Source organism: Equus asinus, chromosome 1 (genome assembly GCF_041296235.1).
Source record: "Equus asinus isolate D_3611 breed Donkey chromosome 1, EquAss-T2T_v2, whole genome shotgun sequence".
NCBI lineage: Eukaryota > Metazoa > Chordata > Mammalia > Perissodactyla > Equidae > Equus > Equus asinus.
In genome coordinates this window covers 159,160,205-159,186,931 of record NC_091790.1, presented here as the reverse complement: position 1 = coordinate 159,186,931, position 26,727 = coordinate 159,160,205, and the positions used below count along the sequence as shown (strand labels likewise).

Sequence of the window (26,727 nt, the reverse complement as noted above, 5' to 3'; positions counted from 1 at the left end):
AATATATATTTGTTTTTTATATCCATTTCTGGCACAGAGCTCCTAAAACCCTTGGAATTTCCTGAGGTATCTTTTGTTATGTTAATGTGGTGACTTTTGGACCCCATCTAAGAATGGGAGCTGGTTGTTAGGAGAACCAACCATGTGATTTGACGATTGAAACTTTCAACCCTTCCCCCCACACCCCCCACCACCTCCAGGGAGGGGAGAAGGGCTGGTGGTTGAATCAATGACCGATGGCCAATGACTTAATCAATTGTGCCTCTGTAATGAAACCCCCATAAAAACCCAAAAGGAGAGGTTTCAGAGAACTTCCGGGCTGGTGAACATGTGGAGATTCGGGGAGAGTGGCGCGCCTCCAGAGGGCATGGACTCTCTGTGCCCCTTCTCACATGCCTTGCCCTGTGTATGTCTTCCATCCAGCTTTTCCTGAGTTATCATATTATCCTTTTATAATAAACTGGTAATCTAGTAAGTAAAATGTTTCTCTGAGTTCTGTGAGCTGCTCTAGAAAATTAATTGAACCCAGGGAAGCAGTCAGAGGAGCTTCCAATCCATAGGTTGTTGGTCAGAAGCACCGGTGACAACCTGGACTTGTGACTGGCATCTGAAGTGGCGAAGGGGCTAGGAGGGCAGCCTTGTGGGATTGAATTCTTACCCTGTGGAATCTGACGCTACCTCCAGGTAGATGGTGTCAGAAGTGAGTTGAATTGCAGGACACCCGGCTGGTGTTGGAGAATTGCTTTGGATGTGTGGGCAAAAATCCCACATATTGGATTTGAGGTGCAGAATTTTTAGAGGCAGATTAAAGCAGATGATGCTTCAGAATCAGCTTCCTGACATCCTTACCACAGAGAAGAACCAAGGGTCCTGCCCAAGATATACTCTGCAGCTCAGGGCTGAAAGGTTTCCACACATCACTGAGTCCCACTGTTGGTGCTGGGTGGCAGTTAAGACCATGCAGTTTGGGGCCAGATCTCTGCTTCTAACCTCAGTGTGACCACTTACTAGCTATGTAACTTTGGGGAAGTTATTAATGTTTGTGCCTAGTTTCCTCTTCTGTAACACAGGGAAGATAGTCATACATACCCCATAGTGTTGATACCATACCTACTCATCCTAGAATACAAGGAAGGTACTTAAATAAACGTTAAAATAAATGTTGATATAGACATATCTCTTCTGTGTGCAAAAAGTCACTCTCTTAGCCAGGAGGGTGGTGATCAAGGTAAAAAATGGTACAAATGTATCTGGAATTTTTTGAGACTCTTAACCATGCTATTGTCCTTTTATCTGATAATCTATTTAATCAGAACGATTATAATCCTCAAGCTATAAACCAAACTGCTTTATGCGTTGACCGTTTTGCTTCACCATGTGTCCCTGTATCACTGTAGTTTTGAGTGGCTACATTTTTTCAAACTTTTTCAGCTGCTGCACACCCAGCATGATGCCTTAAGATGCAATATGTCAGGTGAAAATGAAAAACATATGTTTTTTCAGCACTTGGTTTTAAGTATTCTTGGGTTTCCAGAAAATACAGATTTGAGAATAAGATTTTCAAACAGACTGCACTGAAATGTAGATTTCCCATGGTTCCTGAAGTTGCCATTAGGAATAGGTAATTAATCAGGTGGTTTTAGAAGTGAGCGGTGTTTCTTACTTTCATAGGTTGGGGGATACCAGAGAATCATGATGAATTAAGAAAAACTATCAAACTGGGTTGTTTGATTTGAAAAAAAGAAAATTCAAGAGAAATCAGACAGCTGTCATTTGGGAGAAGGGAGAAATGGGTTTAGTGTTATGTCAAATGAGTAGAACTAAGTCCTATGGGTAGAAATCCTAGAAAAACATAACCGGCTTCATAGAAGTAGTACTTTCTAACAATTCCAGCTGTCCGGGCAGCCATCACAGGAGCACAGTGCTGTAGGAGCTAGTGAGAGCAGAAGGGCTGGGGTAGAAGCTGGGCAGACACCTCTCAGGGCTGTTTGAAAGTTACCCATTGGATGGGAAGGTTGGACTGGGAGACCTCTGAGGGCCCTGCCAACCTTGGGAATCTACGTTTTCTAAGTATGTTGTAGAAGTCTATCCTTCCAAATCTATGCTCCTTGGTCCATCTTTGGTCAAAAGTTCTATGTTTACAGAAGGCATAATCAATACTGAAACTTCTCCGACTAATAGTGGAAACTCATCATAGCAAAGAGCCTTTATATGTTAATGATGTCCCTGATAAACAAAGATTAACTTTTGCAATTTATTAGACATCGTCCCTTATACAAAGCTGAAACAGCTGTTCAGAATATCTGAATCAGGGAAGGTCAAAGCTTTGAGAAGACTTGTGACGCCCAAGAAGCAAAGGTTACCCAAGCAGGAGAATGTTGTGGCCTTATTTCTGTGGGGCCCCTCCTAACTCTAGAAGGCCAGTGAGTTTTCTGAAAGCAGCACAGACTGTTCAACCCCTGACCGTCCTGCTATCTTTTGGAGCAAAGACACCCCCCACTTGCCAGCTGCCTGCTCAACTGTGAATACAGAGATGTTTGTTGGCTTTCTCAGAGCCTCTCTGCTCTGTCTACAGAGGCCAGAAAGCAGAGTTCAGGAACCAACAGCAGTTGGACAGCTTGGCTGACCTGTACACTGGGTGCAGGATTCCAGAACAACTCTCCAGGGGAAGGGAGGAGGTGGAAGGAGGCTGGGACAATAAATTAGCCATTTAGATTTCCCTACAGGACCTGCTTATGTGTGTCCATCCTGAGCCTCTCTTTCTTAACATACTCTGGTGGATTAATACTAGTAATCTAAACTTTGTGGAGTGCTTACTGAGTGCTAAACACTTCTCTAAGGATTTTGTGTGTATTATCTCATTTAAGCCCTTTTATCAATTTATCAATGTCAATTTAACCCAACAACCTGTAAGTATTTTTATTATGTGAATTTTCAGAGAAGAAAACTGAGGCATCATTTGGCCCAAGATTGCATGGGGAGTCAGTGGTGAACCCACCATTTAAACAGCCTTATTTAGAAGTCTAGGCTCTTAACCACTATCTACTAGTTGGGGAGGAAATAGGGGACATGAAGGAGGAGAGGCGTTGGAAGTTTGGCTTATGTTTTTGTTTCTTTTTAATTTGATTGTTTGTTTTCAATGTAGTTAAATCTATTAATATTCAACGCCTGTTTAATGATCTTTTCTCTCCTCCACCAGACTGTACTCCATGAGTCAGGGCTGTCCTTCCTGCTTCTCATGTGTTAGTAGGGTACTTGGCCCACCAATGTTCTCTGAATGAAAGAACACAGCAGAAGAAATGTTTAAAAAGATTTTCCTAGATAAGCAAGAGAAATATTATATTAAAAGCACTAACATTCAGCATAGCATCTCTAATTTCTCAGGTGCTACTGTTAGACTCCATAAGTCTATCCCTTGACCACCATGTCCCCTGATCCCCACTCTACCTGGCCAACCTCCCACAGGACGTGATGTTCCCTGAGTTCACACTTTCCTCTGCCCAATTCTGCCACCTCTGGCTGCCCACATAGAAGCTGCAGATTTTCTCTACAGTCGTCTCTTCCTTGTCTTACCAACTTGAAACACAGATTTCCTGGCCATGTCCCCCGGATTCTGGAGGAGGCTGTTTATTTCCCTTGGGTGTTGAAACATCTTCTGGAAGATTTTGAGGGCAAAGGAGATTGACAGAAGCTAAGCCTGCTGGGGCAAATCAGAACTATGAGAGGTGACCAGACAGGAGACAGACAATAAGCAGGCGTAGTAGGTTGCTGTGGCAGCCCTGGCGGTCAGAGGTTTCAGTAAATAAACAGAGGTAAGTTCTGGAAACCTGCACGATCTTATCGTATGTGCTGTAAGCACAGACCACAAAAGTCCCTCGTCGCTGTCTGTCTTTAGCATCTTACAGAGGAGAAATATGAGAGTCACTCCTTGCTCACATCTCTGACAGACAAAGGTGATGATGTCGGCCAAGATCATAGTAATGATAGTTAGAATGAGAGCAATTCCTTCCTCTGCACTGGGAAGAGTTTCCAGATCACTGGGAACGAGAGGAGAGGAAAGGAGTTATGGCTGTGTGGTAGCAGGGAGATGAGGAGCTTTCCTATAAATTATGTCATTTCATTTGTAAACAATCCTGTAAGGCAAACATCCTTATATCTATTTTCCAGATGAGGAACCACACTCATCTCCAAACTCACACAGTAACAGCAGCCCCTGCATTTTGTGCTAAGCCACATACAAATTTCGATTTCTCGCACACCCAGTCTGCACCAGGCACTGTCACGAACGTGATTTCTGGTGACTGCCCTGGTTTGTCTCGGGCTGAAGATTAGCTGGAACATCTGAGCCACGAAACACTTAGGCTTCTTGCAAAGGACGTGGCCCGAGGAGGCCTGGGGGACACTTCAAAAGGGCCATGAACTTCATCCTTTCCTTTTAATCTGGGGATGACCATAATTATATAGAAAAAAACACTCCCTTTTCCCATTTCAAGAGACAGGTCATGGGAACTATAATTGGCCACTTAAATGAATTTTATATATTTCTGAGCCAAGGCCTTTCAGAGTCTTGGTATTCAGATTTAAGCCAAAAGATTAATTTAGCCCAGTGTTTCTCAACCATGACCTCACATTAAAAAAAAATGCTAATGCGTGGGCTCCACCTCAGAAGAAGTGATTCAAACTTTCTGGGGGTGGGGCCCAAGTACTGGTACTTTTTGAAGGCTCCCCAAGTGAGAGCCACAGGTAGCCAGGGCCGAGCCACTCTTTGAACTAATGGTCTAAGTGCCATTTTATCTAATACAAAGAATTGAAGATCAAGTTGACATGAAAATTCAAGGTGATCTTGGACTTTTCTTCATACTGTGTTGGCTATCAGAAAGTCCAAGTTGACAATAACAAAGCAACTGTGGTGGAGATTTTGGAATAAATGCCCAGCAGCCAGGGCAGAAGACAGGGAAAGAAAGATTATATGAACCACCATGCTAATTACGGAAAACCAGATGCCCTGGCAGAAGGCCAGGGGTGTGGCAGAACGGATAGGGGTGGGGGACAGGAGAAATTTTAGGAAATTAGAAATTTTAATAACTTTGACCCTCAAGCTTTACAATTGGATGCTGAATTGGTTCTAACTTATTGAAAGCCTTGAGAGCAAAAACAGATGAGAAAGAAACTCCTGTATCCCATGCTGGCTGCTTTTCATTTCTCAAGCTGAGGAACAGAAAGGAAATGAAGCCTTCCCGGGGCTCCTTCCCCTCCATCTGATTAAGGGCCCCCACAGTCTCCCTTTCTGAACACCAGGGGGAGTAAGACATATTTGGTCTTGTTCACCAGCCTTTCAACAAAGCATGGGAAAGAATAATTCTTGTTCCTTGTTTATACCCCTTCTTGAATAGGTTCTTCCTTTTCTCTCTGGCTGAAAATAACAATCTATTTGTACTCATTTAAAAGTGGAAGCAGCATCTTTTAAAAGCAATAGGATGGATTCTATTCTATCACCCCATGGTTTGGAGAGGCACTAAGAGGGGGAGGTTAAGAGAGCAGATATTGGGTCCGACTCCTTGGGTTTGAATCCCAGAAACAGCACTTAGTAGCTGCGTCCCCAAGGGCAGGTTACTTAACCTTTCATGCTTCAGTTTTCCTGTTTGTAAAAATGGGCGTAAAAATAGTAATGCACCTCATAGGATGGTGGTGAGGATTGATGGGTTAACACACGTAAAGCCATCAGGGAGTATTAGCTAGTGCAATTATCAAAGAGACTACCAGGACATTTGTATTTGAAATTTGAACTCTTCCATACTTCAATCAATGCAAGTACTTTACATTAAAAATTATACAAATCAAACAGCAGGAATAGTAAAGCCAGTGGAGCATTTGACAAGAAGTGATATATATATATACATACATATATATATTTTTTTTTATAAGGAAGATTTGTCCTGAGATAACATCAGTTGCCAATTCTTTTTTTTTTTTTTTTTTGCTTGAGTAAAATTGGCCCAGAGCTAACATGTGTGCTGATCTTTCTCTACTTTGTATGTGGGACACCTCCACAGCATGGCTGATGAGTTGAGTAGGTCAACACCCAGCATCTAAACTGGCGAACCCCAGGCTGCCGAATCAGAGTGTGTGGAACTTTAACCGCTTGGCCACAGGGCTGGCCCCAAGAAGAATATTTTGAGGCAGAAACAAGATAATTTCTCATACACAACAAAGGTCATTTAGCCAAGCCATCCATAAGAAGAATATACAGAAAATAATGACTTATATATCATAAAATGGCTAATACATATTTTCAATATAAAATAACATATCCCCAAAGAATGAAATAATGAAATAAGTGAACCATGAAGAAGAAAGACAATGATCTATTAGGATATCATTTTTGTTAACTTTCCCCAGGGGATGTAAGAAATTAGCTGAGGAAAAGGAGCATATGGTACTTAATGACAACTTATATCCATTTTTAGTCTGACAACAGGCAAAAAAACTCTAACAGTAGTTATTTCACTAAAATGCACATACTTTTGTAATTCCACAAAATTGTCTTGATTGAAATAGATTATCCTTTCTGATGCTACGTCATTTTAACAACATGAGCAGCCAATAAGGAAGCCCTGGGTCACTTTTCCCCGCATGAGGACTGATGGTACATTTTCCATGGATGGAGGCCACGGAATAAACATTGCTGTACCAAACATTCCTGATGATGAGCGAGAACTCCGCTTGCATGTTTTTTCGTACTAGCGCACATAACTTTTTTCCCCTGTGGATCTTCAGCGAGGCAAGGCAGTTGCCTGGGCCGTATGGAATTCAGCAAACAGAAATGCATGACCAGTGACCACACACTAGCATCTGGATGAGGTTTTGGCTGACTGTGCTTTGGGATTTTAGCTTCAGCCACTAACAAGGATCCCCTTCTTTTTGACTATATAAGTCAACTCTGAGAGCCACAGGGTAGAGTGCATTTTTTTTTTTTTTTTGTAGTTTCTTCCATGTCTACCAAGCACTGAGAGTGTAGGTAGCAGAAATTGATTCTCTTGTCCTTTGTACCTCTTGTAGGTAGAGGTACCAAAGTCTGGAAAGAAATTGGAATGATGGGGGAGGAAGCTGTCTTTAAGAGTGAGTGAAACTCATCCTTTTCACTGTCCTATCAACGTGTGTGGGGAACATTGATAAAGCTTTCGGACGGAATGGCACAGTGGTCAAAGGATGGCCTGAGCCTGGGCTTGGATCCAGCTCCACACCTACTAGCCCTGTGACTTGGGCTTCAGTCGCTTAATGTCACTAAGTTTCATCTCCTCATCTGTAAAATGGGAGTAATCCAGTCTCTTCCTTACACAGTAGTCCTGGGAATTAAAGAAGATGGTACTTATAAGATACTTTATCCTATTTTTAAATCCTCCCCAATTCCTGTGAGATGGATACGATTGTACTGAATTTGCTGATGGGAAACTGAAGCTCAGAGACAGAGACATTATATAATTGGCCCACAATATCCCAGCAGGTAAGTGAAAGAAGCTGGACATGAGCCCAGGAATGCTCTAAAGCTGGTGCTCATCACCACTGCTCTATGTGTCGCTGGTCCTATTGCAGAATCCCAGAAAGTTAGGACTAGTTAACTCTCAGAGCATCTGGGCCAGTCCTTCCCTTTACAGGGGAGAATAAAATTAAGAGCAGCTCAGTGATCAGGTCAAACTAATTTAAACTAAACTTGCGGGTGGGAGGTGGGTACAAGAATCAATTCTTTAGACTCTGTCCAACAGCTTTTCCTCAGTTGGCTCATATCCCCACAAGGAGGAGCAAAGAGCAAACTGAGGAAAATGCTCAATTGAGACACTAAACTAACAAGAGTATTGACTGGGGTAAGGCAGAGGTAGAGGATTAAGGGAGGAGCCAGCTAGACCCTCTTTTTTGTATAAAGCCTGCTAGTTGAGTATCTACAAATGTTGCTTGAATGTGGTAGAAAATCCAACCTTTTGAAATGCAAAAAAATTGAGATTTCCAAACCTATTATTATTTATTAATCGTTAGCAAATATCTGTTAGCAAAAAAGAATAAGTCTTAGCCAGACCAACGAACAATTAGCTTTTTCAAGTACAAACAGAAAACTAGTCCATAAATTCCCAGTTGTTCTTCCCTGCTTCTGACATTGGTCTCAAATATACATACTCAAAATCTTAGAAGAGTGAATTAAAATATATGAGTTACTAAATGCCTGCTTCTTCTCTGGCTTCAGAATTCACACAAATTAGACTTGCAGAGCGTAAAGGTTTTACTTATTTAACTCAATATTTAATTTGCATTCATGCATTGGTCTGTGTATTTGAGAATGCTTTATCTATTTGTATGAATTTAATACTATCTGGTTTAGATTGAACGCCTGTAGAGGGCAGCATGCCATATTTATTTAATGGATGGATCCAGAATCTCTACTAATCGTGGTGGTAGTTATCATTATCATCATCATCATCATCATCATCAACATCATCATCACCATCATTATCATCATTGTTCTTACATTCCTGGATTTTGATCCTAGAAGAAATTTCTATTGCAAAGCTACAAGGTAAGCAACAGGTATATAATCCTTCTCCCTCTTCTGACTATTAATTGTGTTCATTTTTCTCTAACTTATCATTTTACTTAAAATCCAAAGGCTCTTCCACTTGTACACCACAAAACTTGTCTACTACGTAAGATGTTGGCATAAAATCCTGCCACTCTGCTATTTAAATAATTCAAAACATTTTAACACAACATGCAAAGACCTATCACTAACAGAGAGCTGTGGGCAGAGAAATCAAATGGAAAGAAAGCTCCTCGCCAAGATATGTTTTCACTCACATTAGCCTGTGGTCAGAAACAAACACTCCCTATAGAATCTGTTTCTTTAAGATTCTAAAAATAAATGGATCTGTAAGTGACTTTGCAGTAATACATACAGTGAGTCAGATCAAGGAGTAAGAGCCATTTATAGAATGTGAACTAAACACACTGGCCTGAGACAACCATTTAACCCTCACCAAGCAGAGGAGCGGCATTTCGGATTGTGCAGAGTTTGACCTGTAAAGCTATTTTGAAATATAAAGATTCTTTTATCATAACTCTGGCTAAAAATATTAGAATATGACTAGAGGCCACCATAAGGGCAAAAGATTTGGCAAAAGGACAAGCAATGTGAGAGTGTGCGAGGGTCCATCTATGAGTGCACGCTGAGGCCCAACCATATTATACATATATCCATATTCATATGCACGTTAAGTAGAGATGGTGTTTGGTGCAGAGTAACAAGTTGTCATTCCACACATTCCCCTATAAAGAAGTAGATTGGAGAGTTTGGCTTGCATTGCATGGTGGTTTAGAGTGAATTTGTGTGACCATAAATAAGTCACTTAATGTCTCTGAGCCCCAGTTTCTTCATCTGTAAAATGGAAATAAATATAGTCCCTACCTTAGAAAGTTAATGTGAGGATTGAATAACATAATTCATTTAAAGCACTCGGTATACATAATAAAAGAAATGTCAGCTACAACTCTGCTCCTCTCAGCCCTGGCAGTTATAGGATGGTGCAGTTTCTCCCCTCTTTGCCGGGCCCCTTCATTGCAAGACCAAGTCTTCATATTATAGTAAATAGTTGCCTTCGGGGTCGTGTCTGACGGCTACAGGTTGATAAGGATTTTCTTTCCCCTCCTGCATGGCTGATGCAATGAACATTTTTAAAGAGATACATGACTGGAGGGATGGAGGGTGCGTGCGTGTGTGTGTGTCTGTGTCTGTGAGAGAGAAGAGAGAATGTGTGTATGTGTATAAGAATTCACATTGTGACAAGAGGAATTTGCCACCCTCCTCATCCGAGTTTCACTCGCAGGCAAACACGTCAACATTGCCTGCACACAGATCTCAAATCTGGCACTCTGCAAAGAGCAGCATTACAAGGAATATGACTTCATATCACAACGTTAATCACTGACCTCCGCCCTGGTAATAAGATCGTTTTTGGCCCTTGCACAATTAGAATCCACCTGAGACTTCTGAACCATCTACTCGATAGCAAATTGGCAGCAAGTATTAGGAAATTCCACACTGGTGTTTGGATGAGTCTTTTCCATTGATATAGTTTATTTGGACTACAGGCTCTTCAATTAAAACAATAAATCAGCCATTTTCGTTTTCTTTTCACCTCTGGATACATGTTGCCCTTAATAAATTAAGTTACAGTCAGAATGCATGCTCATATGACGACACCATCCTGTCTTTCAGGTATGGTTTCAGGGTCACACAGAACACTTGCGTTTGGAAGGTTGACTTCACGGCACACCACAGACACCTTCTGCTGCTCAACGGGGTGAGATCATGGTGCTGGCAGGAATTTATGGCTCTTTTAAATGAATGGGGTTGAATTCAATCTACTGACCTTGATTGAGAGGCTAGTGATACAGGCTGTGTAAAACCAAACAAGACAAAATAAACAAGGGAAAACCACAGCGCATGCGGCCACTTTCTTCCAAAGGTGACAGTACTGAATTTGGTCTGTGAAGGTCTTGTCACATGAAAGTCTAGAAATAGCTATGACCTAAACACGGGGGTAAGAGACAACCCATTTAGAGATGAATGGACACACTCCTTGTGGTTGTAGCGTGGTTAAAATCTATTTTGGGGCAAAAGGGATATTGTAAATACTTTCCTTTGTTCATAACTACCATAACCCAAACTTTCTGGCTTTCAACATTTTGCAGTAATCCTGCATGCCAATAATTTTTTACACACCACCTAACCAGGCAAACATTATTCTACCAGAGAAGCAGGATTCCCTGTAACCTTTCTGACTCCCCAGGGCCAGCCAAGACTAGATTGGACCTCATGACTGGTCCTAGTCCAGACATCTCTAGGGACTGCCCTAGCCTCACTGCACAATTCCAAGGCCACTCAGTTCTGATGGCCCTTGGGAGATGCTGCCATATAAAGCACGTGGAAACGTCCATGTCATTCTGAAATTATTTTGGAAGTAGCGATTTAACATAACTTTTTCGATTAGCATTCGATTCCAAATTTGGGACTAGGTTTAGGTGAAATTCACTGCAGGGAGTCCTCATTGGTTTTGTAAAATGTTAATGCCAGCAAGCATTCCTTCATCTTTAATACCAACTGGATCACAGGCTGTGTCCCTTTTTCCGTTTGATTCTCTCTTTGGTAACAGCATTTCTATGGCAGAGGACATGGCAATCTGTACAGACACCTCCTGACTCTAAAGTGGTTGGCTGGATAGGCTTATTATTAAATTCAGGTCAATCAGAGGCCTCTTTCCCCTTGACCATGATGGCTCTGGATGCCAATAAGAGGGTCAAAATGGAAGGAGCCTGGGGCCAGGTCTAGAAAAATGAAAAGTGTCCCTAACTAATTGCTACGAGGAACTCAAGGATGAATTTGAAGGCATTTAGCTATTTAAGAGATGCAGTTATCAACAATCCTGAACCAGACCAAGCCCCACCACAGGAGCAACACCTATGACCTTTGCCTTATTTTTAATGCTAAGATCTCCTCTGTGGTAGGAGCTTAGGCCTTATTACCATAACCTGCAATGTATGTGGAAGCATGTTTTCCAGCTGAGCACGTGCAAGTGAATACCCACCTCTCCCTTTTGAATATTCATTTCCCATCCAAAATAAAAAGTCCCTGCTTCTATTTGTTCAGGGATGCCGTGATTTTGGAAATGATTCTGTGTGGCCTCCTATTTGCTGCAAATATACCCTACCTTTTGTAACAACTACTTCTGGCGGAGAGTCTGATTTAACTCACCAGAAGGTGAACCCAATTTGGTTTTGGTAACAAAAGGTTTAGGCATTTCCTGGATATATGGCTCCTAGTATCTCTACAAGGTCAAATACAAAGTCTTTCTAGGAACAACTACCCAAAACACTATCATCACCTAAGAAGATTCCTTCCAGAGACAAGGATGATCTTTCATTAGGCACCAGGCCCGTGTGTAGGTCTGGAGATACTAAGACATGGCCCTGGTGGATGTGACTTCACAGGAAAAGTGGACTCTGTAGCACTCTCTTTGATAATATAATTCCCTTGTAGCACTGTTCACTGAGACACTTGGCATAAATGGGACCACCTCGTCCAAGTGGATTTAGTTATTGAAGAAATAAAAGGAATTCCTTTACAAGCCAGCTTTTCTCATCAGATAGCTCCAAAACAAAGACCTCAACAATATCAGCATAAAGAGCTCTGTAATAGTTATTTTTGGCATTTGCAGAGAATAGCTTCTTTCTATTTATGCTACCTCAATAACAGAGAATAAATCAGAGACTTGGCATTGACTACTCCACTGAGCTATTAATTTTTAAGTCTTTCACTGATTGGGTTCCAACTATATGTTTGATGGAGACAACTTTTATTTACTGTTTAAATTAAACAGTAATTTAAGCAAACTCATCAGTTCAAGGGTATAATATGAAAATCTATTTGCTATTGAGTAGGATTTGGTTTAAGACGGAGGTTTCCTGGAGATCCACGTCTGGGGTTTAGTGAGACCATCTTATCTTACAAATGATATCAAGAAACCAACTGTTTGGGTACTCACCTAGTAAGGTACCAGGGTCCTGGTATTGATAAATCTGTACAAAATAATTTACCATGTTAATGCCTTTTATCTTCCTGTCTAGTTATTTCCTAGTGATTAATCTCTCATTTGAGCATTATCAAAAGGTCACTAGCCAGCGCTGTACCTGATTCTACACTTACATAACATCAGTCTTAAGAACTAACCAACTCCGTGAGAATGATGTGAATAGCCATGTTGAGAAACATTTTTTCCTATATTTAGAATACAGGCAGACCTTCCCAATTTTCAGAAATATTTTTTTAAAATTTTATTTTTTTTGTAACAACACTTTACATGAAATCTACCCTCTTAAGCAAATCTTAAGTGTGTTATTATACTTTACTACATATTATTACATATTATTATTACACTTTATTCCACATTATTGTTGACTATAGGTATAATGACTATAGGTACAGCCGACCTCCAGAGCGTATTCATCTCGCTTAACTGACCGTTTATGCCCATTGATTAGTAACTCTCCATTTCCCCTTCCCCTGAGCCCTGGCAACCACCATTCCAATCTTTGATTCTATGAATTTGACTATTTTAGATACCTCATATAAGTAGGATCAGCAGCATTTGTCTTTCTATGACTGGCTTATTTCACTTCGTATAACATCCTCATAGCCAACAGGTATATGGAAAAGAAATACTCAGTCACTAGCCATCAGGGAAATGCAAATCAGAACCACAATGAGATATCACCTCACACCTGTCAGGATGGCTATTATCAAAAAACAAAAGACAACAATTGTTCAGGAGGCTGTGGAGGAATTGGAATCCTTGCACATTGTTGGTGGGAAGGCAAAATAGTGCAGCTACTATACAAAATAGAATGGGGGTTCCTCAGAAAAATGGAACTACTGTATGATTCAGGAACCCCACTTCTGAGTATTTATTCAAAAGAAAGGCAATCAGGATCTCGAAGAGATATTAGCATTCCTACATTCACTGCAGCGCTATTCACAGTAGCCAAGATGTGGAAACACCTAAATGTCCATCAACAGATGAACGGATAAAGAAAATACAGTATATACATACCATGGAATCCTGCTCAGCCTTAAAAAGAAAGACATTCTGAAATAGCAACAACAGAACCATGATCTTTTCAGAAAAAACTAACAATATTTGAGTATTTACCATGCTAAATGTTTCACAAGCACTATTTCATTTAATCTTCATAAACACCTATAAAGTATATGATTATAACATGCCTGCTTTCCACATGAGGAAACAAGGCCAAGAGCAGCTCAATCTCTTGCCTAAACTCTCAAAGCCCTAAGGGGTTGAGCCAGCACCCAAGCTCACCTCTCCCGATTGTAGGTAAGCTCTGCTTGCTTCTGAAGCCCATGCTCTTCACTACTGCACACCATTGTTTCCATTCATCAAGATCTCATCTCCTTAAATGCAAACCTTTTCAAATCTAAAAAAATCTAAAAAGTTTACCTTATCCTGAATTTTCTAGAAGAACCTAGGAGAAGGTTGCAAAACTTTTTTCACTTATCTATGCAGCTTAAATACATCCCTGGCTCAAAGTGTAAGCGCTGAATTATAGTACCATCTTAAAAGTTATTGTTTTGAGAATCTTCACTAAATCAAGCCCATTTTATTATATTGATGCCCAAATTATGCAGAAGTTTACAAGCTGTTGTCCAATCTCATTTTTTAAAAAGTCTCCTGTGTCGAAGCATGAGGATGAGCTTTGAGAAAAGTAACTGCTGGCTAGAAACGGCAAAGGACAGTAGTAACCTATTACATCTGTGTGGCATGCTACAGATTTCACAGTAATTTTTATAATTTTTTTAACCTGAGATAGGCAGAAGAGTCACTACTTGAAACAGTTGAGGCTCAGAGAAGTGAAACAGCTAGTCTAAGATCACACGTTTAGCACGTGACCATAATCCAGGTTTTCTAATGCTGTGTTCAGTGCTCTTTCCCCATGAGCCCCTGCTCCCCATAAGACTCGGAAATGCCCTCGTCTCCAAGTTTTGCTTCATTACCAACCTGGAGAAACAGGGGTGGGTTTAGATGTGTGGTTTTCTCACTGACGAGAATGATGTCTGTCCCAAGGTAGAATGAAATGTAGGGGAATGTAGGGGAAAACGGGCAACAAACAATTTGCTCCCTAATAGCTCTCTCGAAATCCACCCCAGTTATAGTCAGCCATTGAGAGAGAAGGCATTTGTCCAGCAGAAACCTTTGCCATTGGGGAACATTTCCTGTGATATCCCAGAATCCCCTCGGCTGGGTGAATGGTACACTCGGATAACCCTTCTCTTCCAGATCCAAGCTATGGGCCACGTAATGCGACCTTGGAGTCACACTGGCTGCATTCAAATCCCACCTCTATCATTTACTAGTGGGCCATCGAGCAAGTTATATAACTTCTCTGTGCTTGTTTCCTTCCGCAGCAAAATGAGGATGACAACAATCTGCCTCGTAGGACGATTGAGGGGCTTCAGTGAGTTCAATGTAAAGTGCTCACGACAAGACCTGGCAATGTGCCCAATGAGCAGTTATTTTTATTATCTTAATGAATGAACCCCTTGATTTCTCTATCTCCAAAGTGAGAATAATGAATAATTCTGTAACAAGAATCAAATTAGACCCTGTCTTTGTAAATCATAAAATGCTCTGCACATCTAGAGAATGACTGCTGTTGTCCTGAAGAGAAACTTACAATGTCTGAACTATACCCGCCTTCCTATCGCAAGGCATTTCCCGTTTCTCATCAAATTGAGAAAGGGATTTATCCTGTGATCTCCAGCCTAACCTCAGTGGTAGCTTGTTAGGCAGGAATCAAGGGAGTGGAGGTTTTGTCAAGCCAGGGGTGGGCGTTTGCCCAAGGCCTGGCGGGCCTCCACCTCCCAGGGGAAGCTCACGGAGACTGTGCTTGCCGGGACGGGAGGCCTGCCCTGGCTGTGTGTGGCTGTATCTGTCTGTAGATCTAGCATTGGAGAGCCCTACGGGTCCTGCAGGATTACCTGCGCGAAGCCACAGGCCGCCGGGAGCTCTGAAAAGTGGGACAACCGCTTACTGTGTGGGTGGTAGCTGAGGGGAGCCTAGGGCGACACCAGTCCTGAAATCAGAGCTGTATCTTACAGAGAAGTAGATGTGTTGATGCAAGGGAAAAAAACAGGATGAAACTGATTTTTCTAGAGTTTGAGATGAAATGCTATTTCTGACAAGATCAGCAGGAGTGCAATTGATACAAATGAAAGAAACTTTTTTTTCTGCTGAGGAAGATTGGCCCTGAGCTAACGTCTGTGCCCATCTTCCTCTATATTTCATATGTGGGATGCCTGCCACAGCATGGCTTGATGAGCAGTGCATAGGTCCACACCCAGGATCAGAACCTGCAACCCCGAGGCCACCAAAGCGGAGCTTGCAAATTTAACCACTACACCACCAGGCCAGGCTCCAAATGAGGGAAACTTTTAAAATATCTCTTCCTTTTTTTTTTAGCTTGGTCTCACTTAGTGACACACACAGACTCCAAGCTCTAACGTCTTCAAGGAAGATGCAGATGCCAGTGGGGACAGCTGTTCCCCAGGCCCTCTCCCAGCTCACTGTGTGTGCTCCGCCCTGATGGTCCCCTCCGTGCAGGCTTCTCTGGGTGAAGTTCTGCCCCGTTTTCCATGTTCAGTATCAATGCCATCTCCTTTATCAATGTGCCCCTCAACCCTCCACCTAGAACTAGTGTCTTCCTCCAGTGTCCTCATAAAGCTCTCCTTTGCTCACCTTTAATGCAGAGCTGTCAAAGCATGTCTGGTTTCACAATGAGTTGCGCCAACTGTGTCTGCCCTACTAGCTTATAAGGAACTGCTTCTTGTCATCTCTGTGTCACAGTGACACCTACACCTCAAGCTGTTCAAAGGAGCTACTCAATAAATATGCATCAAGTGAATAAATAAATATTTGTTGGTGATAATTAAATTGAACTGAGAACTTCATGGCCTCCCAGAAAGGCTCTGAATTTGTTAAATGAGCATTGCTCTTTTCTCCCCCTGTTACTCTTGAGGTTGTTTCATAACCTCTCCTGCCAGGAACTGCTCCCATTATTACATTATTAAGTGCCAGGGGAGCAGCAGCACCTTCTATGGTTAAGTACTGGGTGAAACTGTGATGAAGGGAAGCCCCCATTTGCTCCTAGTTTCAGAGGTGAGAACCGTCGACCTTATTTTTGAGCTTCTACTGTCACAAGCCAGTGTGATTCAAATGACAGGTTTTGGAATTGTGTTCTCTGCTTTCTTACCCCAGTTATCATCCCCTCGATCTGAGCCCCTTTTAACACACGTACCCAGAGTGGACTACACGGAGCATCAATGAGAAAGCAGAGTCCACAGCGTCTACTTGGAACCTGGGACTGTGCTGAAGCTAGACGTCACGCTTCTACCCTGCGTTTGTCCACTGTGTGAATCGGTAAAAGAGACCTGAGGAAGGGGTGAAGGAGGAGTTTGGAAGCAGGGTCATTGATGGTATTTTTCCTCTATAATTAGAGATTAACTTTATCATGCAAACGATTAACAAGAGTCATCCAGATGTTCTTCTAAATTGCTTTTTTTCTCTCAGGGATGTTGTTAAATACCGCCTATGCTGGCTTTGCATAGCAAAGACACTTTCCACAGGTAAAATTCCAAATTTAGCTCTCAAGTACTTGGAATCATTCTCGTGGATGATTTCAACAAAACTTCCAAGAACCTCGGCATCCTTTTCTCAACTCTCTGAACTTCAGGCTAAGGCTTCAAGAATGGTACCTCCAGGAGATCTCCAAAAGGCTATTGCCCACAATGGCTACTCCCTAGACTTTATAGATGTTTATGTAGCATAAACACTTGTTTAAAGAATAAAAAAAAAAATGAATAACTGAATTAATGGATGAATAAATGAAATAATGCATTCTTAGAGATAGCTCTTCTTGGTCATCAGATTCCTAAGCATCCTAATATGGACATATATATATATATATATATATTTTTTTTTCTTTGAGGAAGATTAGCCCTGAGCTAACATCTGCCACCAATCCTCCTCTTTTTGCTGAGGAAGACTGGCCCTGAGCTAACATCCATGCCCATCTTCCTCTATTTTATATGTGGGATGCCTACCACAGCATGGCTTGATCAGCAGTGTGTAGGTCTGCACCTGGGATCCGAACCAGCGAACGCCAGGCTGTTGAAGCAGACGTGTGAACTTAACCACTGTGCCACTGGGCTGGTCCCTGGACTCATATATATTTTTAATCGTGAATGAAAATCATCTAATGCTTTAGCTGAAAGAGACCTTAGTGAAAGAATCTTTATACACAATTTTTAAAAGTCATGGCCTGATTTGTTCAAGTGAAATTAGAAAAAAAATCTTCTCTGGTTGAAGTGTAGGTAGGGGTCTGGAGCCCACCAGCTCTGAGAAATTACATGGCTTGTCCAACATCATACAGATCTCAGAGGTACAGCTAAGACTCCTGAGACCCTGGCCTGGTGTTATCTGCTACAGGATACCGCCCTTTATGGGTGGAGGGCTGTTTCTGGGTACTTAGGTAAACGGATGTCTTTGTGATGCTAAAATAAATGGGCCACAGGCTTTAAGAAGTTTTGAACTGGACTTCAGGGTAGCCACAGAGTTGAGGGTAGCTTCTCTTTATAGAGGCATTTTAGCTAAAAAAATGAAGAAGGAATGATAGAATCAGACTTCACCATTTTGCAATCCCTAAAAAAATAACAGATCCAGGCAAAGACTGCCAACATCCCAAAGAGAGACAAGCAGAGAGTTGGTGCCTGCTGACAGAATTATTTCACATTGCCTGTGAAGTACCCTGGCCAAAAAATGAACTCGACTCTAGATCAAATGTAGAAAGCCCATAATGACTAATTTACAGGAAATACAAGAAACAGAGGAACTTGTTAAACTGACACCATGGAAATGTAATCAACAATATTCATACTGTACAAAACTCTACAGGCTCTTCAACAAAATGAATTGCAAGGAAAAACAAAAAGGGATGGGGGGACTGATGGCAGTAACATGGCTGAGTGAGCAGTTTTCTTTGTCTCTCTCTCTTTGAACTACAACTAATTGGACATTCACTGATCAATGGAGGATACTCACAAAGCACCTCAGGATGCCTGAGAGACCCATGCTGCTACACATAAGAAGGTGGATAGGCTACCCAGGGGAGGAGGTAGAGATAGGTGAGAACTCTTTGGCCCCCAGACAGCCTACTACCTGTGAGCGACTCTCTCCCAGCTGACATGCTCATACCACCACCGTGGCCCCGAGGGTGGATGTGCACATCAATGCAACTGTGGAAACAGATGACTACAGCCCTAAGCCCCCTGTGATTGCTCCTTAGTCCAGTGGGAAAGTCCATGGTTCCACAGTGGCTGCAGGGAAAGTCTCTGGTTGGCCCTAGTGGAGAGGGCCCGCTCACCAAACACAAAGGCTGGGAGACCTTGGGGCAGGAGTGGCTTGGCCGGGTGAGCTACCAGTGGGCTGCATTAAACACCCACAGCTCTGCTGCAGCCCAAGGGGGCAAGTGAGATCCAGTGGGACCACGCAAGCAGATGGTGACAATCTAGAGCCCCAGCATGATTGTTCCTTGGTCCAGTGGGAAAATCCACGGTCCCACAGTGGCCCCAGGCAGAGCCCCTAGTCAGCCATAGTGGAGAGGCCCCACCCACCAAACACAAAGGCTGGGAGACCTTGGGGCAGGAGTAGCTCAGCCAGGTGAGCCACCCACAGGCTGCATTAATCACCTGCAGCTCTGCTGCAGCCCTGAGGGGGTAAGTGAGATCCAGCAGGACCGCATAAGTGGGCAGTAACAATCTGGAACCCCAGCATGATTGTTCCTTGGTCCAGTGGGAAAATCCACAGTCCCACAGTAGCCCCAGGGAGAGTCCCTAGTCAGCTACAGTGGAGAGACCCCACCCACTAAACACAAAGGTTGGGAGACCTTGGAGCAGGAGTGGCTTGGCCAGGTGAGCTACTCACCAGCCGTATTAAACACCCACAGCTCTGCTGCAGCCCAGAGTGGGTAAGTGAAATCCAGCAGGACCAGATGGTGGCAGAGGTGCAGGTCTGGGCAAACCAGCTCCTGGCTGCTGAGAAAGTCCATAACACTGCTGCAGACCCTAATGAGCAAGCGTGTCTAGGTGGGTCTGTGGGAGCAGGCGCCAGCAACCCGAAGCCTCCATGTGATTATTCCCACAACTGACGGGAGACTCCACAGGGCCACTGCGATCCCAAGGAGGGGCCCAGCTTCAGTCAGGAACAGCTGACAGGGAGCCAGATTACACAGCTGCTGCCCCCTTCCCACCAGGGGCAGCAAGTGGAAGCCATAACCAAACTCTATCTATATGCGGAGGCACAAATTCATGCCATCAAGCAGTATGAAAAAACATATTAAATTTCAAGAACAGAAGGAAAATGACAAGTACCCAGAAAACAATCCCAAAGACACAGAAATCTATAACATAAATGAGAAAGAATTCAAAATAGCTATCATTAAAAAACTCAGTGAGTTAAAAGAGAATACAGGTAGACAACTCAATGAGTTCAAGAGCTACATCACAAAAGAGCTTGATATTATAAAGAAGAACCAATCAGAAATGTTGGAGATGAAAAACACAATGGAGGAGATTAAGAAAAATCTGGACTCCCTGAACAGCAGGGCTGATTATATGGAGAACAGAATTAGCATTTTGGAGGATAGGAATATAGAAATGCTTCAGATAGAGGAGGAGAAAGAACTAAAACTAAAAAGAAATGAAGAAACTCTCCGAGAAATATCCTACTCAATTAGGAAATGCAACATAGGGATTATAGGTATCCCAGAGGGAGAAGAAGAGAATGGAGCAGAAAGCTTGTTCAAAGAAATAATTGCTGAGAAATTCCCAAACCTGGGGAGAGAGCTGGAAATCCATGTGATAGAAGCTAATAGATCTCCAAACTTTATCAATGTAAAAAGACCAACCCCAAGGCATATAGTAGTGAAGCTTGCAAAAGTCAATGACAAAGAGAAAATATTAAGGGCAGCAAGGCAGAAGAAAATAACCTACAAAGGAATCCCTATTGGTCTGTCAGCAGATTTCTCAGCAGATACCTTACAGGCTTGGAGAGAGTAGAATGATATATTCAAAACTCTGAAAGATAAAAACTTGCAGCCAAGAATACTCCATCCAACAAAAATATCCTTCAAATACGATGGAGAAATAAAAACTTTCCCAGATAAACAAAAGTTAAGGGAGTTCACCACCACAAGACTGCCCCTCCACCACCACAAGAAATGCTCAGGAAGCCCCTCATACCTGAAAAAAAAAAAAAAAAAAAGAAAGTGGTTACAAAACACTGAGCAAAGGAGAGAAGTAGAAAGACAAAATCAGAAAATTGCAGTTCTCCATCAGAACAGGTTAGCAAATGCTTAACTATAACATTAAAGATAAAGGGAAGGGAAACACCAAAAATAAATATAATCTTGTCATTTTAACAACAAACTCACAACACAAGAAGAAAAAAAGATCTGACAATAACAACCTAGAAGGGGAAGAAGAAAAGAATGGAACTGGCTTAGTCTAAGGAAATAGCAGGCTATCAGAAGATGGACTATTTCATCTATGAGATGTTTTATACAAACCACCTGGAAACCACTAAACAAATAATTAGAACCGAGACACAAATTACAAATAAGAAGAAAACCAACATAGAAAACTACCTAACTGAATTGGTAGTCCAAAATTCATGTGATGAGAAACAAAGGAAATGCAGAAGAACTGGAAAACGAGCGATAAAAGAGCAGCATTAGGGCCCCACATTTCAATAATCACTCTAAATGTAAAGGGACTGAATTCTTCAATCAAAAGACACAGAGTGGCAGGATGGAATAAAGAACAAGACTGAACAATATGCTGCCTCCAGGAAACACACCTCAGCCCCAAAGACAAACACAGACTCAGAGTGAAGGGATGGAAGACGATACTCTAAGCTAATAGTGAACTTAAGAAAGCAGGTGTCACCATACTTCTATCAGACAAAGTAGACTTCAAGGCAAAACAGGTAAAGAGAGAAAAAGTGGGGCAGTTTATAATGATAAAAGGGATACTCCAGCAAGAAGACATAACACTTATAAGTATATATGCACCCAACACAGGAGCACCAAAGTACATAAAGCAACCATGAACAAAACTAAAAGGAGATATCAACAACATGATAATAGTAGGGGACCTCAACACCCCATTAACACCAATGGATAGATCATCCAGACAAAAAATCAACAAGCAAATTGTAGAATTAAATGAAAAACTAGACCAGATGGACTTAATAGATATATATAGAACACTCCATCCTGAAACAGTAGATTACACATTCTTCTCAAGTTTGCATGGAACATTCTTAAGGATAGACCATATGTTGGGAAACAAAGCAAGCCTCAGCAAATTCAAGAGGATCGAAATAATGTCAAGCATCTTTTCTGACCACAATGCTATGAAACTAGAAATCAATTACAAGAACAAAGCTGAGAAAGGGGTAAAGATGTGGAGATTATATAACATGCTACTGAATGACCAATGGATCATTGAAGAAATTAAAGGAGAAATCAAATATAATCTGGAGACAAAGGAAAATGAAAACATGCCATACCAACTCATTTGGGATGCAGCAAAATCAGTCCTAAGAGGGAAATTCATCACAATACAGGCTTATCTCAGTGAACAAGAAAAATCTCAGATAAGCAATCTCAAACGACACCTAACAGAATTAGAAAAAGAAGAACAAACAAAGCCCAAAGTTAGTAGAAGGAGGGAAAGATTAAAAATTAGAGCAGAAATAAATGAAATTGAAACAAAAAAGACAGCAGAAAGGATCAATGAAACAAAGAGCTGGCTGTTTGAGAAAATAAACAAAATTGACAAACCTTTAGCCAGGCTCACTAAGCAAGAAAGAGAGGACTCAAATAAATAAAATTATAAGTGAAAGAGGAGAAGTCACAACAGATACCACAGAAATACAAAAGATTATAAGAGACTACTATGAAAAACTATATGCCAACAAATTGGACAACCTAGAAGAAATGGATAAATTCTTAGACTCTTACAACCTCCCAAAATTGAATCAAGAATAAATAAAGAATCTGAATAGACCAATCACAAGTAAAGAGATTGAAACAGTTATCAAAAGTCTCCCCAAAAATAAAAGTGCATGACCAGACGGCTTCTCTAGAGAATTCTACCAAACATTCAAAGATTTAATACCTATCCTTCTCAAACTATTCCAGAAAGTTGAGGAAGATGGAGCACTTCCTAACACATTCTACGAGGCCAACATCACCCTGATCCCAAAACCAGACAAGGACAACACAAAGAAGGAAAACTACAGGCCACCATCACTGATGAACATAGATGCAAAAATCCTCAACAAAATATTGGAAAACTGAATACAGCAATACACTAAAAAGATCATATACCATGATCAAGTGGGATTTATACCAGTGACACGGGGATGGTTCAGCATTGGCAAGTCAATCAACGTGATAAACCACATAAACAAAATGAGGAACAAAAACCACATGATCATCTCAACAGACGCAGAGAAAGCATTTGACAAGATCCAACATCCATTTATGATAAAAACTCCCAATAAAATGGGTATAGAAGGAAAATACCTCAACATAATAAAGGCCATATATGACAAACCCACAGCCAACCTCATACTCAATGGGGAAAAACTGAAAGGCATCCCTCTGAGAACAGGAACAAGACAAGGGTGCCCACTCTCACGACTCTTACTCAACATAGTACTGGAGGTTTTGGCCAGAGCAATTAGGCAGGAAAAGGAAATAAAAGGAATCCACATAGGCAATGAAGAAGTGAAACTCTCGCTGTTTGCAGATGACATGATCTTATATATAGAAAACCCTAAAAAATCCATTGGAAGGCTACTAGAGGTAATCAACAATTACAGTAAAGTTTCAGGGTACAAAATCAACTTACATAAATCAGTAGCATTTCTATACTCTAATAACAAACTAACAGAAAGAGTACTCAAGAACACCACCCCATTCACAATCTCAACAAAAAGAATAAAATATCTTGGAATAAATTCAACCAAGGAAGTGAAAGACCTTTACAATGAAAACTACAAAACTTTCCTGAAAGAAACTGACGATGACATAAAGAGATGGAAAGACATTCCATGCACATGGATTGGAAGAATAAACATAGTTAAAAAGTCCATGCTACCTAAAGCAATCTATAGATTCAATGCAATCTCAATCAGAATCCCAATAACATTCTTCATAGAAATAGAACAAAGAATCCTCAAATTCATATGGGGCAACAAAAGAACTCGAATTACTAAAGCAATCCTGAGAAAAAAGAACAAAACTGGATGCATCATGATCCCTGACTTCAAAATATACTACAAAGCTACAGTAAGCAAAACAGCATGGTACTGGTACAAAAACAGGCACACAGACCAATGGAACAGAATTTAAAGCCCAGAAATAAAACCTCACATCTATGGATAGCTAATCTTTGACAAAGGAGCTGAGAACATACAATGGAGAAGAGAAAGTCTCTACAACAAATAGTGTTGGGAAAACAGGACAGCCACACGTAAAAGAATGAAAATAGACCATTCTTTTACACCATTGACACAAATAAACTCAAAATGGATCAAAGACTTAAAGGTAAGACCTGAAACCATAAGACTTCTAGAAGAAAATATAGGCAGTACACTCTTTGACATCAGTCTTAAAGGGATCTTTTTGGACAGCATGTCTTCTCAGACAAGGGAAACAATAGAAAGAATAAACAAATGGGACTTTATCAGGCTAAAGAGCTTCTACAAGGCAAGGGAAAACAGGATTGAAACAAAAGAACAACCCACCAACTGGGAAAAAATATTTGCAAATCAATATATCCAACAAAGGGTTAATCTCCATAATATATAAAGAACTCGCAGAACTCAACAACAAAAAAATCAAACAACCCCATCAAAAAATGGGCAGGGGATATGAAGAGACATTTCTCCAAAGAAGGCATACAGATGGCCAATAGGCACATGAAAAAATGCCCATCATCACTGATCATCAGGGAAATGCAAATCACAATTATATTAAGATATCACCTTATACCCACTAGAATGGCTAAAATAATGAAAACAAAAAATAACAAATGTTTGAGAGGTTGTGGAAAAAGGAACCGTCATACACTGCTGGTGGGAATGCAAACTGGTGCAGCCACTACGTAAAACAGTATGGATATTTGTCAAAAAGTTAAAAGTAGAAATATCATATGACGCAGTCATCCCACTACTGGGTATCTATCCAAAGAACTTGAAATCAGCAATTCAAAGAGATCCATGCACCCCTGTGTTCCTTGCAGCATTATTCACAATCGCCAAGATGTGGAAGCAAGCTAAGTGCTCTCTGACTGATGATTGGATAAAGAAGACATGGTATATATATACAATGGAATACTACTCAGCCATAAAAAGGATAAAATCATCCTGTTCACAACAACATGAATGGACCCTGAGGGTATTATGTTAAGCAAAATAAGGCAGATAGAGAAAGACAATCTCTGTGTGACTCCAATCATATGTGGAAGATAAACAAACAGGTGGACAAAGAGAACAGATAAGTGGTATTACCAGGGGAAAGGGGGGTTGGGAGTGGGCACAAAGGGTGAAGTGGTGCACCTACAATATGACTGGCAAATAATGTACAACAGAAATTTCACAAGGTTGTAAACTATCATAACCTCAATAAAAACAAAAGGAGGGGGGTTCAGATCTGTGATTTAAAAGCATTTTAAGAGATATATCAATCAATTTCAACATGTGGATCTTATTTCACTCCTGATTAACATAAAGGGCATTTCTTCTCTGGGAAAGCCCCAAAGGGCAGAGGTACACTGTGCTCCTGGGGTGCCAGGGTGGAAGGCGGCAGCAGCCCAGCCTGGATAATGGAGCTCAAGGAAGCAAGGTGGAGCTGGGCCATCTGGTTAAGGACGTGATCAAATGCCTGGTGAGATCTCTCTTTTCCTTGCCCATCAAAGAGTCTGAAATCGTTGACTGTTTTCCTGGGGATATGCCTGAAGGATGAGGTTTTGAAGATTAGGCATATGCAAAAGCAGAACGGCGCTGGCCGGCGGACCAGGTACAAGGCATTTGTTGCCATCTGGGACTACAACGGGCCAGGTTGGTCTGGGTGTTAAGTGCTCCAAGGAGGTAGCCACTGTGGTCCACGGGGCCAAGCTCTCTGTCTCAGTGTGGGGAGGCTACTGCGGGAACAAGACAGGGAAGCTACACACTGTCCCTGCAAGGTGCCTGCCTCTGTACTGAGTACCTCATCCCACCCCCAGAGGTACCGGGATTGCCTTCGCCTCTGAGCCCAAGAAGCTGCTGCTGATGACCAGGATGGATGACTGCCACACCTAGGCCAGGGGCTGCACTGCCACCCTGAGCAACTATGCCAAGGCCACCTTTGATGCCATCTCCAAGACCTACAGCTATCTCACCCCCAACTTCTGGAAAGAGACTGCGTTCACTAAGACTCCCTATTAGGAATTCAATGACCTTCTCCTACAGACTCAGACTAGAGTCACCCTGCAGAAGACCCAGGCTCGAGCTGTGGCCACCACAGTAGCGTTTTCATACAAGAAACCTAAAGCAAATTAATCAATTAAAAAATTTTTAAAAGGGCAAAAATCCTATGAGACAATCAAGGAAATCTGAAGGACATTTTAAAATATTAAGAAACCATGGATAACTTTTTAGTGGAAAAAATGCTATTGTGGTTACTTTTCTTTAGTACTTACCTTTTATACTTACATGCTGAAATACTTAGGGTGAAATGCTGTAATATCTGGGATATGCCTCAAGTAACCTTGGGAGAGGCTGGCCGTGTGTGGAGATACGGATGAAACACGACTGGTTGTACGTTGATAATTGTTTAAGTTGGGTTATGAGTTCGTGGAGTGGGGTGGGGGGGTCATTTTCCTAATCTTGGTACCTATATGTTTGAAATTTTCCATAATAAAAAATTTTTTAAGAAGCTTTGTTTACAATTATAACAAGAGGTAGTTTTTCTCAAATGTTAGGAAAAAAAAGCTGAAAGCCAGGA

The 26,727-nt window shown here is 41.5% G+C and overlaps 1 protein-coding gene and 1 pseudogene across 7 annotated transcripts in view; one reads left to right on the top strand and one right to left on the bottom strand.

Annotated features, from left to right (window-relative positions):
- CREB5 (cAMP responsive element binding protein 5) overlaps positions 1-26,727 on the bottom strand; it is a 396,047-nt gene that overhangs the window by 176,268 nt on the left and 193,052 nt on the right. The window lies entirely within an intron of this gene.
- LOC106830966 (small ribosomal subunit protein uS5-like) lies at positions 8,415-26,282 on the top strand (annotated as a pseudogene).